At 44.4% G+C, this 15,269-nt stretch overlaps 1 long non-coding RNA gene across 1 annotated transcript in view; it reads right to left on the reverse strand.

Annotated features, from left to right (window-relative positions):
- The window catches only part of LOC144752970 (uncharacterized), a 104,322-nt gene that overhangs the window by 60,986 nt on the left and 28,067 nt on the right, over positions 1-15,269 (reverse strand). The window contains exon 2 of the long non-coding RNA XR_013594159.1: positions 3,398-3,474. This is a non-coding gene — a long non-coding RNA (uncharacterized LOC144752970). The remainder of the gene's footprint in view (positions 1-3,397; positions 3,475-15,269) is intronic.

A 15,269-nucleotide genomic window follows, 5' to 3' on the forward strand; every position in this document is an offset into this window, starting at 1 on the left:
TTCTAAAGGTTGGTGAACAAAGTCCTTGCTGGGTTGGAGTCTTTCAGTGCAGCAGATCTTGACAATATTAATGTCCACATCTCCACTTGGCAGGATCACGTGATCCACCTTGGAAAGGTCCTTGAGGCTCTGCAGAGTGCAGGCCTCACTATCAATACAAGCAAGAGCCAGATAGTAGAGCAGGCCTCTGTTGTATATTTGGGCCACCTTGTAGATGAGACCAAGTCCAACCCTTACAACCCATGATCCAGACAATTTTGGATTGGGAAGCTCCAACCACCCTGACTCAAGTTAGGACATTGAATTGACTGGGTACCACAGGAGGTTTGTGAGTGGCTATGGCATTATTGTGGCACCCCTCACAGAATTGACCTCCAGAAAATGCCAAAGAACGAAAACTGGTCGGTGAGCTGTCAAACGGCTTTTGACACACTGAAGGAAGCAATGTGATCAACTCCCATTCTAAAAGCTCCAGTTTACTCTTAGCAGTCCATAGTGCACACAGATGCCTCTGAACATGGGATAGGAGCGGTCCTATCCCAAACCAATGATGACGCCATAACACACTCTCATACACACTCTCTCCTACTGCAGAGATATAAAGGGACAAGCTGCAAGTAACTTAACTAAGTGGTATTGGTAAAGAGGCGGTTTCTTGTGTTTGCTTGGATAGAAACGGAAAGCATAAATTATAAAAATAGAGTACCACGCGCCAAAACCACCGTAGGTGCAGCATCCGCAGACCCACAATAATAAGCAGTATACATTGATAATTTAACAACTTGTGTGACTAAGTGCAAAAATACAACTGAAGCAGCATCATGCAATCCCTATGCAGTAACTACTCGTGTCTTCTGCTCCGACCCAGCCCTTCCCTCCCCTCTCCCTCCCCGCCCTGCCCTGCCCACGCTCCTCTGCTGTCCCATCCCAATCGCCTGCTAAAGAAATAAAATTAAGGCGCGGCTCACCGAACTTTTCCCCCCAATATTTTATACTTTTAGTAAGCAGGCAGCATGTTGTTTGTGCTGCGCTGCTTATTAAAATAATAAAATATTGAAAAAGTAGAGTTTGGCGAGCCACGCCTTTGTTTGGAGTGGGGTGAGGCGGGGCTTGCAGAGAGCACAACAGGAGTTTGGTGAGCGGCGCCATGTAAAAGAAAGGAGCGGCTCGTTAAACTTTATTTTTTCAATACTTTATGCTTTTAGTAAGCAGCGCAGCATGGTGTATGTGCTGTGCTGCTTATTAAAAACGTAAAATATAATGGTGCTCCGATACTTGAAAAATTACACCAAATTTTCAAATGCCAAGAGTCGGGAAGCCCACATAGCACAGCAGAGACGAGGCATGCAGGCAGGCAGCACTTACCACCGGCGGGCGCACTCGGCTCTCCGGAGCAGCCTCGGGCACGAATGGTTTGGGGCACACAAAATGTGCAAAACAAAAGGAAAGGCAGGCTGCAAGTGATAAAACTCGGGGACGCGTTTATTCACGCTAGAGAACGGGGGTGTCGCGGGTTTCAATTCTGGCAAAGCCAACTTATTTTTTAGTCACCTGGGTCTGCTTTAACTTGCACCGCGGAAGGGTGCATATTTAACAGTTTTTACTCACAGTGCCACATAATGATACTTATACAAAATGGGGTCCCCGAAAGACACGTACAACACTGTAGGAAAGTAAGCGTGTTACATGCTCCTGTAAGGCTGGGTCAGCGAGATTAAACGTTTAACCTTATGAAGACAAACACTTACATACACACACACCTCTATAAACGGAGCACAACCAACTGAGCTGCAAACAACTCAATACATTTGTTACACCCCCTAGAAGTGCACACTGGCACCCCCCAGCAGAGCAGAGGCATGCATGCAGGCCCCAGGAGAGCGGCAACAAGGCATGCATGCAGGCTCACACCCCAGCAGTGCACAGGAGTACATCACGCACCCCACCCCCTCTCCCGGAGACGGGGCAGGCAGCACTTACCACCGGCGGGCTCATTGGGCTCTTCGGAGCACCCTCGGGGCACATATGGTTCGGGGCACACTCGCACACAAAACGTGCAGAACAAAAGGAAAGTCACAACCCACCATATGCGAAGCTACAACTTGGTATGGTGAGCTCCCTCAAGTTGCCATTGCGCAAATGAAAGAAAAACGTGCACAGAATCATGCCAAAGCGCATAACGGGCGCCTGTTAAAAACACAAAGTGGCGCGTCCGCCATTATTGAAATGGTAATTGAAAAAGCAGCTGGTCCTGAAGTCTGTACCCGTCCGCCGAAATCCAGCCCGTGCGGGGCAATGGGAGAGCAGAAACAAACCTAACACGACCAGGTTTCTCTGAAGCGAGGCAGAAATGCCTCGGAGAAACACACGGTCATTTTGGGATTCGGGGGCGTGTTTTTTAGGTTTGAGTGACTGAAGACGTCACAGATAGAAAGAACCTAAAAAACACGCCCCGAATCCGAAAAAGACGGGGCTTAAAGGGAGTGACGCCCCTCTCCTCCAGCATTTACTAGGCCAGCCAATGGAGAAGAGGGGCAGGTTCCAAGCCCCCCTCTAAGAAACATTAAATCTTCGGGCTCTGCCCACACTGCTTACGCAGTGTGACGGAGTCCTCGACCTAAAAAGGAATATCCATCACAAAAATTGTCTGGCTTATTATTTTGGATAAGAATATTACCATGCACCATTTCATATTAAGTACAATTCTCTATTCTGCAGAGCAGCTGTAGCAAACAACGGCAGGTACAGGAATTATTGAGCATGGACAGTTTAATTAAGAAGAAACAGAAAGTGAGGTGCAATATTTATGGTCCGCCATTGTGGTTTTGAAGGAGTCCCAAGAGGATACCTGGAAACATGGCTCACAGGCATACTTCAGCAATACTTTGGGAATTTACACTTGTAAATATATACAGTCATCTTCGGTGCTCTTCTGGATTAGTTTCCAGTCGTTCCTACCATATAAAGGGTTTTTTTCTGGCCTTGACAAAAGTAAATATCCAGCCATTTTCAGGGAGCAAACCGAGTGAAAAAACAATTGTGAATACTCAGGTTATGTGGGTCTTCCCAAACTTTCCGGGTAATCTTTTCCCTGGGATGCCACTTTGTGACCTGGAGTAACGCGAGTACATTCTTTTAAGAGTGCAAGGCCACCTTTCGTAAAACCTTCCACTAGTAAATCATGTGAATAGTATGTATAAGTTGGACGTATATCCGCAGATAGCTTTGTGGCTAGAGCTCAGCCTGCGTTAGAGTGGATACCAAGGGTAGCCAGAATAGAGTTACTAAGCTAAGACACTTGTACACATCCGGTGTGTACCCAACAGTATGAAGATGCAAGGAGAACACACATTGCTCACCCTGCTTTATATAGTGTCATATGTGACTTGTTCTTCACCTTGATTGTCACAGATCTGCTACTGTTGGTGCCCAGACTGATTTGGTCGCTGGCTCTACTCCTCGTCTCCATGGTTTCTGAAAAAGAACAACACATATTTAACTCTTCAGACTCCAAGCCATCCTTGGCCACATCAGCAAAATCAAAGCACACTTTCGAACAACTCAGGCTCCATCCACCCAGCCCAGGTCCCTTTGCCTCGATGACCCATCATGCACCCAACCAAGCATAGCCTCTTTAATGCAACACATAGAAGCCGTAATCCAATCCACCCATCACAGGCCAAAATATTCCCAAAACACAGGCCCAAGGATACACCAAACACAGGCTCCATAATCTTCACAACTTCCAGACCCCATTATATACCCATCCATGGCCTTAGGATCCACTCATAACAAGAACGATCAATAGCACTTTCCAGACCGTTTCAGGCACCCTACCCAGGCACAATGACCTACCCAATACAGACCGAATCACGGTCACAACCAACAGACCCCATCATCCACCTATCCTAGGCCCTACACCGGCAACATCATCCACCCAACCCTGGCCTTAGGATTCACTCAGCCCAAGAATCATTTCCAGACAACCTTCTGACCCAGTCAGGAACCGAACCAGTCCTCTTGGGAGATACCCAACACAGACCGAATCACCTTCTCAAACTCCAGATCCCATCATCCACCAATCCTAGGCCCTTCAAAGGCCACATCATCCAACCAACCATGACCTTAGGCTCCACTAAACACAAGAACCATCTATAGCACCTTTAAGACTCCATCAGGCACCCTATCTATGAAAAATTACCTACCTAATATAGGCCGAAATCACCTTCACTACCTCCAGACACCATCATCCACCTATCCTAGGCCCTTCACAGAACACATCATTCACCAAACCCTGGCCTTAGGATTCACTCAGGACAATAATATTCTCCAGAAACCCTTCTGACCCCATCAGGAACCTAACCCAGGCCATGGGAGCCACCCAACACATACCCCTAACCTTAACAACCTCCAGAGTCCATCATCCACCTACACAAGGCCCTTTACCGGTCACATCATCCACCCACCTCTGGCCTCAGCACAAGAACCATCTTTAGACACCCTTCAGACCCCATTAGGAACCAAACTCAAACAATGTGAGCTACCCAAAATAGACCCCATCACCTTCACATCACATATCATTCACATATCCTATGCCTTTCACAGGCCACATCATTCAACAAACCCTGGCCTTAGGATTCCTTCAGCACAATAATAATTTCTAGACAACCTTCTGACCCCATCAGGAACCCAACCCAGGCCCTGTGAGCTACCAAACACAGACCCCCCTACCTACACAACCTCCAGACCCCATATTCTACCTAACTTAGGCCTTCAAGGGCCACATCATCCACTCATCTCAGTAGTTATCAGAAAAATAGGATTGGTAACTATTGTAGGCCATTGGTCCTTTCCACAATTCAATAGCGAGGGAAATAAGTACTGCAGAAAAAGTGCTTTCTCTCTTTCTGAACAGCTATACATAGTGAAGCAGAGACTATAGTATTCAGGTTTTAAATGAATATTGTAGGTACATCGAAAAGGTCTGTTCTATCAAATGTATTACTTTCCTGTGTGGTCATCGATGTCAAAGGTTGTGTGGTGCAACTTTCTGTGATGGCATACAGGAGTTACAAGCAATGGAATAACACGTCTTTTGCCAGTTAGAATGGAGCTGAAATGATTCTACAAGAGAGCATGCCAAAGTAGTGCAAGAAACTCTCAGAGAACTATCTAGTATATGGGTCTCCAACCTTTTCTGTACTGAGAGCTACTTATGTTCAATAAAACACACTGAGAGCTACTACACACATCAATTCAATTTATTTATTATGTTTTGGCTCTCAAAAGAGGGCCACATAAAATACATAATACAAATACACAAATGAAAATATATTTGAATACATAAAAAACCCAAAGACAGTTTACAACAATTAACAACGGACAAGATAATCAGCAGCAAACACCTCCATATTTCATTAATAAATAGCTAAAAAAAACTTTAAAAAAGTTAAAAATTTGGAAGCAAAACAGTTAATTAGGGGGGGAAATACAAAGCCTGTAAAAAGATATTCACATTAAAAATACCTAGTTGAAGACAAATCGACTTTAACCATTTCAATCGCAAAGAGCGCAATGCAGGGCATAGAAACAATACATGAGTTCGATCCTGTACGGCCATATTGCATCGGTTACATGTCGAAGAAGATCCATACCATTTTGATAAAAGGAGATTTAAAGGTAATAAATCATGTCTTAAGAGAAACCATAGTCTTCGAACTCCATGTGGAATATTCCATGTCACATACGGTTAAGCAAGCTTTATTGAAAAAGTATTGAGAAGGAGATCACATCCCCTCTTTTCTTGAAGGGCATTCTTATCCAATTTAAAACAAGAGTTCCCACGAAGCCTGTTTCAGCAAGGATTTTAGCTGAGTGGGGGAATTTGAGAAAAGAGTACTTTCATCCAACTCTAAGAGTGTCACAGCTTTTCTAAAATTCCTAACTATTTGAGAGAACTCTTTAAAGTTGCCCAACAATTCTCCTTTAAGGAGAGCTCTCAATGATCCCGGTTCTCCTCTGGCCAAACTGGCCACCCATCTAACTAAAGCACATAATCCCTGAACCCAGCTACTCCTAAGGCCGAATTCAAGCCTACATGCGGCCAGCGAGCAAGCGGTGTTAAGAGTAGATAAAGATCTTAATAATTTTCCTTCAACTTTGTGACAAAAACCCCAATGCTTTAGCTCTACAAGTTCTATTCCATACTATACTGAGAGCTACTAATATTATTAGTATTGTATAATTTCAATTTTGGTATATGTATAATAATTCAACCAAGCAAAAACGTTCTAATTTATTAATCTGGGCTGCACACAGGTGAGTTACTAAGAAGTAGCAGGAGAGCTACAGGAGTTCACGAGCTACTGGTTGGAGACCCAAATTTATAATGAAGACAATGTGAAATGTGTAACATGGTTTTCTTACATCTTTACATGTTACATACTACACAGGCATTGCAATATCTTAACATGATCATGGTTTGTCATTGAATGCATCAAGGTTCTTCACTGAGGTTTAGGACTAAAGGAATTGTGTGTCTATCACTAACAGGAGCGTTTCAGATTTACAAATAAAATGTGCTCATTTTCAAATTTTTTAATCTAGCTCACATTAAAGGGAGGATCATTCACACTCTGCAGAATGTTGAATTAAACAGTATTAGAACATTGGAATTTTGAGAGCTCCATTGCAGACAATATAGTGCTCCCTGCTTCTACGGGCCGCTAAAGGCCGGCAGAGCAACATTCCAATGTCTTACAAAGGCCTCTCGGAGGTCGAGGGGATTTAAATCCCCTTGAGCTTCAATAGGCCTTTGTTTTATTTGTTAGAACATTCTGCCCTCTAGTGTCAGAATGTTCTAATAGCCTTATAGACCTTCATAGCAGGGCTATACCGGCTATTAAAGTCCCGCTACCTTGTTAAAGGCCTTCGACTCGGGACTTTAACGCGGTAGCGGGCCTTTAATAGCAGGTATAGCCTGCAACGGCGGGCTATAAGGCTATAGTACGGTAACTGTTTTACAAGTGTAAAGTAATCTGGATCAGAAGAACTAGAGATTCCAGAAGTGAAGCTTCCGTGTGCTTCATGACAACTAAGACACTGACTATCCCCTTTACGAACATAGATGCAATTGAACTTCCTTCGCCTAAACTTCCAGAAAAACGAATTTGTTGCCTCAAACTCAATCAAAAACAAACTTGACCTCCAGCTCTGGATGTTTTAAAACTGACACTAAAGCCCCCAGAAATATCCCTGGGCTTACAGTTGGTGATGAATAACAAATATTTATTTGCCCAACTCAATGATACTCATTTTATCGACCTCAGAAGGATCCAGGGCTGAGTGGACCTGCCGGGATTTGAAGATGTGACCACGAGGTCAAACACAGGCCACTACAGTGGACGCATTTATCCACTAAGCGGCCAGGCGCTGCAAGATGGTGTGGGCAGGCTAGATGAGCCTATTGAGTGCCATCAGGTAGGGTAGCAGTGATGGGAGTATATTTCTTCAGTTCATGGACGAGACACGCTTTAGCATGTAGCATGCCTTTTACGAGGCCAGTACCAGCAGCTGATCTCAGGCAGCTGTAGTTTTCTTGGCAATATGCAGGGGCTGCGCCTCCATTATAACAGAGGAGCAATGCACCACTAAAATGACCTCAGAGACAAAAAATAAAATGGTAATGAAGTTAATTCATTGCCATTTTATTTTTCATCGCCCGGTCCTAGATAGTGTCAAGAAGGGGCAGGCCTGCTAAGCGGCAGCGGGGAGGAGTGCTGGCAGATGGTTGCCTGTGCACTATTTAAAATATGCCGGTCCGTTATGCGACGGCCAGAGAGACATGCGCACCTCTCAATCCAGCGGTCTTAAAACAGCTGAGCTGGGAACAAGTGCAGGGATCCGGTGCTCTCGGATGCGCCGACAGAGGCTGCTCCCTCCAATCCTACTGCTTCTTTCATGCTGGTTAACAGCATGAGAGAAGTGCCAGCATTGGTTAAGGGAGCTGGCTGGGGCCCAGACATCACAGAGAAAAAGAGGACTGAAGCAAAGACGACGACTGCTGTACGGTAAACAACTATTTATATGATTTATTTATGAATTGTAATTACAAACCAGATGCTATTCATGGTATGGTTGATTCTCTATCTCAGCAGAGTCAATCTAAAAATGAGAACACACTAATGAATAAAGCATCCATAATTCTATCCTCCAAGACTGAAAAACAATTCTACTGCTTTAATGAATGTGACAAAAGCACAAACATAAACTCAGTCGAACAATAATGAGATTGGAATAAAGGAACAAGACTTAGACATAAAAACGACGAATAACTGCATAAAGGGTAAACCAAGTACTTACCCTCAAATCAGTTAAGACACTATGCTGTGACTTGGCTTCACTACTCTCAAATTGTAGGACATCCCGGACTAGCTAAAATATTAGCAGCAGACACTCGCCCCCAGTCACAGTTCTGGGTTGAATCCATCATCGTTTTTTAGCTCACTTCTCCATCTCAATTCAGACCAAGCTATATGCAAATCAGTCTTGACACTGTGCCTCATGGGAACAGTCCAACTGCCAAGCTAGGTCTTCCCTGAACCGGGAACAAGCATCCTGGGACCAGTTTCGGGATAACACCCCTCATCAGCCATGCTAGCTTGAAGAGTTATGTACAGACATGTCCCATTTGTGCTCAGATAAAGTGTACACCTAAGGGCTAATTATGAGCTACCTGTTACACCACTATCCTGGCCTTTAGTGTCAATGGATATGTTTTTAATTACCTAAAAGTCAAGGTTGCACAATAATTTTGTAGGTTGTAGATTATTTGACTAACTATAAATGGGTTTCCAAATAGTTGTAGGCTACATCTGCCCACTGAAGCCACCCCTGGTAGCAGTAATAAAAGGAGCTCCCCCGCTTAAAGACAAAATTACTGAATCAACCGAGGACCTTATATGCAAAACTAAATTCTGTTGTAAAGAACTTTCACGAAAAGGGGACACTGGCGTCCACGCATATCATCATGGCTAGACGGGTGGGGTGGGTGGGTAAAAGTGTGGTATATAAATAAATAATACAGGATCTAGGTTTGACTGGACATAGTAATAACAGATAGCTCAATAAATAAGAGTCAAGATTCGAGGTAGTAGGAGTTTGCAGGTTTAATACAGCATAAAGGACAGGAACAGGACAACCTGCACAGGAATAGGATGGCAGCTCCTGGCAGCGCTGCCGGGGACAGGGATCAGGATCAGCGTTGGCGTAAGGGATAACATTTAATAACAGTACACAAGCATATATACTAAAACAGTTGCATTGCAATACATACAATAGGCGGAGCAGTGGGTGTGGTCAATAGCAGTCGCGAAAGATAAGGGTGAAAGTAGGTGTAACAGGAGGCGTATACATAGACATGTGATGTAAACGTAACAGAATATGTCATAAATGGGGCGGAAACATGGAGGGGGCTACCTAAGGAGCCGGGACCTCTAACCTAATGGTGCGCGCAAACTGACAATGACGTGTTACTAGGAGAAGCTGGGGGCTATGACTTCTGCGCTAGGAGCAGAGACTGAAGTCTGGAGAGTCAGGGCGACATGTGCCTAAACAATATTTAGTATCTGATGTTTAGAGAACATGTTGATAGAATCCAAAAGTTATCGGAGTAAAGGCTAACAGACTCTAAGACTGGTGCATGCATTATTCTACATGTAGTGCGTGTTGAAGAATATTAAATGACCATAAATACAGTATTTCTCTTACATGGAGACGTAAAGGCTAGACGATGACTGAAACTATTGATGCGATTCAGTAGCTTAGGAATGCAGAGAAGGAGGGCTGGACTGATAACTAGAATCATAACATACTCTTGGCAGACTAACAGGCAGAGCCAGGCTGGGCCGGGCACTGTGAGGCAGGAAGTAAGTGAAGGGTCAGGAATACAGGTGGGGGCTGTATCGCTCCTCAGCGAGGGCTCAGGAGACAGGAGCTGAATCTGGTGTCCAGGCCCTTTTGAGGCCTAGAAACGGGGACTTTACAATGAAATAACGTGCACACTGGGAAACGTGGCAACGTAGCTTTACATAGGCCTGATATTCGTAGTATTCACGAGAACTGGAAACTGGCATACTAGAGATGGACACAACTGTAAGTGCGTCTTTAATCAAACATGGGGAATACATATGCATATTAATCATGCACACATAACATAAGATGGGGGACACGTAGGGACACAGAACATGGCAAAATTTACTTTTCCACATTCCCTCCTTGTCACTACGTTTCCATCAGGAAACATCAATATTCATGATACCATCTATCATTTCATACAGTATCATTTGCTCGTCTCGAATTGTCTTGGAACGGGATTTAGAACGGGACTCGGGACTAGGAATACAAGAGGTAGCACAAATGCCACAAATCGCAGGGCCACATTGTATACATAGGCAGCAACTGAATATGATCGCTACTGCAATACCTAGAAAGGACAACACTTTCCATCCCCAGGCGGAAATTATGTTCCAGAACCAACCGGACCATGTCCAGGTGCCTGGATCTTGGTGTAACATATGGGCAATTTTATGGAGTCTGGTTATAGCTGAATAAACAGACGGCGCGTTATTAGGAATGAAAATGCAGCAACTAGATCCGATGACTCTACATGCCCCGCCCCTATCGGCCAGTATGACGTCAAGGACGAGACGATTCTGGAGCACGACAATTCTCATAAAGGATTGCTCTTCGGTTAAGTTACCTAGAGCAGAGGTAGTCTCAATCACTACTGCTTCGAGTGTTCTGGTTAATCTACGTATCAGTTTACTATTCACGACAGTACCTAAATAGGGGAAAACACCTTTATTGATATCTATATATTGTTCTAGAGCAGTTTCAGTATAATCGACAATCGGGAGGTCTCTCTTGTGTCTAGTATGTACTAGGTGGGAATTCCTATGATAGTCAGGTGGGGCTAGAAAAACTGGTGGCAGTAGAAATGCAATGTAACAGGTTCCCTCCCAATCGAGGGGCAGACGAACATATGCGGTCTGACCACAAACAAAATAAGAATGACGTGAAGCTTTAAAAATAGATTTCCTACTGTCACTATACTTGACAATAATAGTACAATCACTATGTCCTACATGTACGGAACCATTCTTTCTGACACATAATTCGCCTTTGACTGGTAGTACCGACATAGCAGGTAAGTCTGGAGTAGTATCAGACTGAACATTCAGGACCATGAAATTCGAAGAATAATTACCTAGATTATAAACTTCATTTTCTAGATCTAACCCTGTTCTGTGGGGAAGACCTTGCTTGTCTGGAAAACATGTACTGTTAAGAAAAGACATATCTGTTGAGGATGACGTTAACGTGGACCATGCTCCACACGAACCATTATGTGAAAATGGATAAGGAAAGAGTGGCAGAACTCCCTTCGGTGTCTGGAAAGGGGGGAGTCGACCACACACCCAACAATTAGTGGCATTGCTGGTCTGGTGTGAATAATGTAACATGCGGATAAAGGAATTATTACGCATAGCAAGACGATAAGATAGTTCATGAGGAGGCAGATCACTAAACGTGTGCTCTACTGTAGCATTAGAAGACTTCTTTACATGAGAAACTGGAAAACACAAATAAAATGCATAACTTGTGCAGGTAATCATGAGGCTGAAAAACAATATGAAACTTAGAAAAACGATATATCGGATTGAGTTTTGACTAACTCTCTCACTATGGGGGTCTATTTTATACATGTCAGAAACCGGTCTAACCGTTTCACCTAGGGGAGGACTTAGACAATCAAACTGGCTGACTTATTTTACTAGACCTTAATTTTCTCTTATACTCCTGTTGCGGAGTTTTCTCTAACAGGGAGGGATTTGTATCATTGTGTTTTGCGGGACAGTCCTTAAGAATAGTACTTTGGCAGTCTTTCAAATCCTGGGAAATGTTCTTGGAAACAGTCTTTAGTCCATAAAACTTTTTCACATGAGACAAGTGGACTCAGCCCTTCCTGCCTTCCAGCTTGACGGCAGTACGGGTGGCCAGGAGGACCTGTTTTGGCTCCTTCCAACGAGGCTCCAGCGGACTTGAACGATCAAAGTTCCTTACAAGGACCAAACTTCCGGGAACGATGTCATGCGGTGCCACCTCGGTATTGTCTGGAAATGCGGCGGAAACCTGTGAACGACAAGAGTGTAGGGCAGACATCAAGGAAGCTAGGTAATCTGTCAGCATATTACTTGAAACATCGGTAATACTTCGAGGTCTAGGTGTACCCCACACATTAGGGGGGCGGCCGAATACGACCTCGTACGGGGACAGACCTGATCTGGAATGTGCGACCATGCGCATATAAAACAAAGCGACTGGCAGAGCTACTAGCCAGTCTACACCTTTCTCTTTACATATTTTGGCAATACGTATTTTCAGGGTCTGGTTATGTCTCTCTACGAGACCGGCTGCTTCAGGATGGCGTACACAATGGAACTTCCACTGGTACCCTAACAAAAGGGAAACATGTTTCATAAGCTCAGATGAGAATGGCTGGCCGTTATCAGAATATACGACCCTAGGGAGTCCATAGCGGGGGAAGAATTCACGAACCAACTGCTTGGCAGTGGTCGTGGCTGTGTAATCTGGGACTGGATATGCTTCTGTCCACCTGGACAAAGCGCATACAACTACAAGGACATACTTGAAACCTCGACATCGCTCCATCTGAATATAATCCATCTGGAGGACTTCAAAAGGGTGGTCAGGGGGCTGGAATCCACCTTGTTCCACCGGGACACTTTTACCTGGATTAAACTGGCAACATATCATACAGGTACGGACTTTCTGCTTGGCTGCAGCTCGTAAATGCTTGTTGAACCAAATGTTCTGGATACTGTCTAACATAGTCCAGCACATTTAGGAGAAAAAGCTATGTGTGGTATTGATAATGACTTGAACCATAGAGTCGGGGAGAAACCATGTGGCTCTGCCCTTCGTTACCCATCCCTGATCTGTCTGGACCCCTCCTTGTTCGGACCATTTCTTGATTTCATCGGGAGTAGCATGTAACTGGATATCTATGACATCTTGAGTAGGGTCCTTAACTGTCATACTAGTAGTCGGATCTGGAATATGTGTCTGTGTTGGATTAACTGGAATGTCTGGAGTCTGTGCTGTAAGCTTGGCTGTGCGATCTGCTAGATCGTTACCTTGAGAAATAATATCAGTAACTTTCGTGTGTGCCTTGCACTTCATGATAGCAATAGATGTCGGTAAATGTATGGCATCTAACAGAGCTTGAATAAGGAGACCATGCTGAATCTTGGTTCCATGAGAAGTCATGAAACCTCTCTCCTGCCAGAGCACTACGAAGTCGTGTACAACTCCGAATGCGTAGCGTGGATCTGTGTAAACATTAACTTTCAGGTTCTTGGCGTGAATGCAGGCTTGTGTCAGAGCAACTAGCTCTGCTGCCTGAGCAGACAGGGTGTCAATACGGTGTGTTTCTATAACTTCAGTGTCAGTAGTCACTGCATACGCGGCGACTAGATCTCCTGTACTTGTTCTCATACATGAACCATCCACATAAAGTGTCAGGTCGGGATCTGGTAATGGAATATCTGTCAGATCTTGTCTTGGCTTAGTCATAGTATTAACTACTTCCACACAGTCGTGTGTGGCAGGATTCGAAATAACTGACGGTAACAGGGTAGCAGGATTTAGAACGTTGCAGCGTCTGATTTCTATGTGTGGCTGGAACAGTGTCAGTTCATAACCTGTTAAACGTGCAATTGTCAAGTGCTGAGTCTGTGTTCGGTTTAAAAGAACTTCCACGGAGTGTGGAACTTGTACTGTCAAGGAATGTCCTAATACTATGGAATCACTTTGTCTGATAGCTAGTGCTGTGGCTGCAACTGACTTGAGGCACGCAGGCAGAGCCTGGGCTACTGGATCCAATGTGCTCGAAAAATAAGCACAGGGCTTGTACTGTCCTGCTTGATCTTGTGTGAGAACAGATAATGCTGTACCATCACGTTCTGTGACGAAAAGTGTAAAAGGCTTACTGTAGTTCGGTGTAGCTAGAACTGGAGCTTGGCATAAGGCTTTCTTTAACTCATTGAAACTAAGTGTATGTTCAGATGTCCAAGGGAGGACAGTCGATACGGCTGCCTCCTGTGTCGTTAACTGTATCAGTGGCTTAGCTAGAAATGCATACTGAGGAATCCATTGTCTGCAATAAGAAGTAAGGCCGATAAAAGCACGTACCTCCTTCTGGGTCTTGGGTTGAGGAAGACTCGCTATTAACTGGATACGGTCTGGTGTCAACTGCCTACCCCACTTGGACAGTAAGTGGCCTAAGTAGATCACTTGCTGGACACAGAATTGAAGCTTCGAAGGGGACACCTTGTGCCCCATCTCGGCGAGAAAATACAAGACTGTAAGTGATGCTCGCTCGCAAGCACGTTCAGAACGGGCTGTGATCAGCAGATCATCGACATACTGGAGCAGGGCAGTATCTGTTGGCATGTGAATGTTGTCTAGTTGTCTCTTAAGTGCTTGACTGTAAATACTAGGACTTTCTGTGAAACCTTGAGGAGCTCGTGTGAATTTATAGCTCCTTCCATTTAAACAAAATCCGAAAAGAAACTGGCTGTCTGGATGAATGGGGACACTGAAAAACGCGTTCTTGAGGTCTAAGACTGTGAAAAATGAAGCTTCGGAATCAATGGCTGTCAATAGGGATGAAATATCTGGGACAACTGGGTACTGGGGAATAATACATTTATTGAGTTCTCGAAGGTCAATCACTAATCGATATACTGGGGGTGCATTCGGATCAGTACGTTTCATGACGGGAATGATCGGAGAATTACATACATTGGAGTCAGTTTCTACAACTACTCCTTGAGCCATGAGCTCGTCAATAATTTTGGATAAGGCTGCTACAGCCTCAGGTGGCAATCTGTACTGTCTGATTCGTGGCAGGACTACACCTGGTTTGAGAGTCACACGATGGGGTGTGATTTGCATGAAGCCAACATCAGTTGGACCTTGTGCCCATAGATGCTGCGGAACATTGGACAATCTCGGATCAAAATCTCGTAATACATAGTGACCCTTGAAGTCACGTAAAAACAGTCGTATTCCCTCTGGGGAGCAGCAAATAACTGCACCTAATTCTTTCAGTGTCTTAATGCCTAACAAATTTTCTGGACATGACTTCGTAAGAAATAGATCAGTAGTGCGGGACAATGGACCTA

Source organism: Lissotriton helveticus, chromosome 5_1 (genome assembly GCF_964261635.1).
Source record: "Lissotriton helveticus chromosome 5_1, aLisHel1.1, whole genome shotgun sequence".
Lineage (NCBI taxonomy): Eukaryota > Metazoa > Chordata > Amphibia > Caudata > Salamandridae > Lissotriton > Lissotriton helveticus.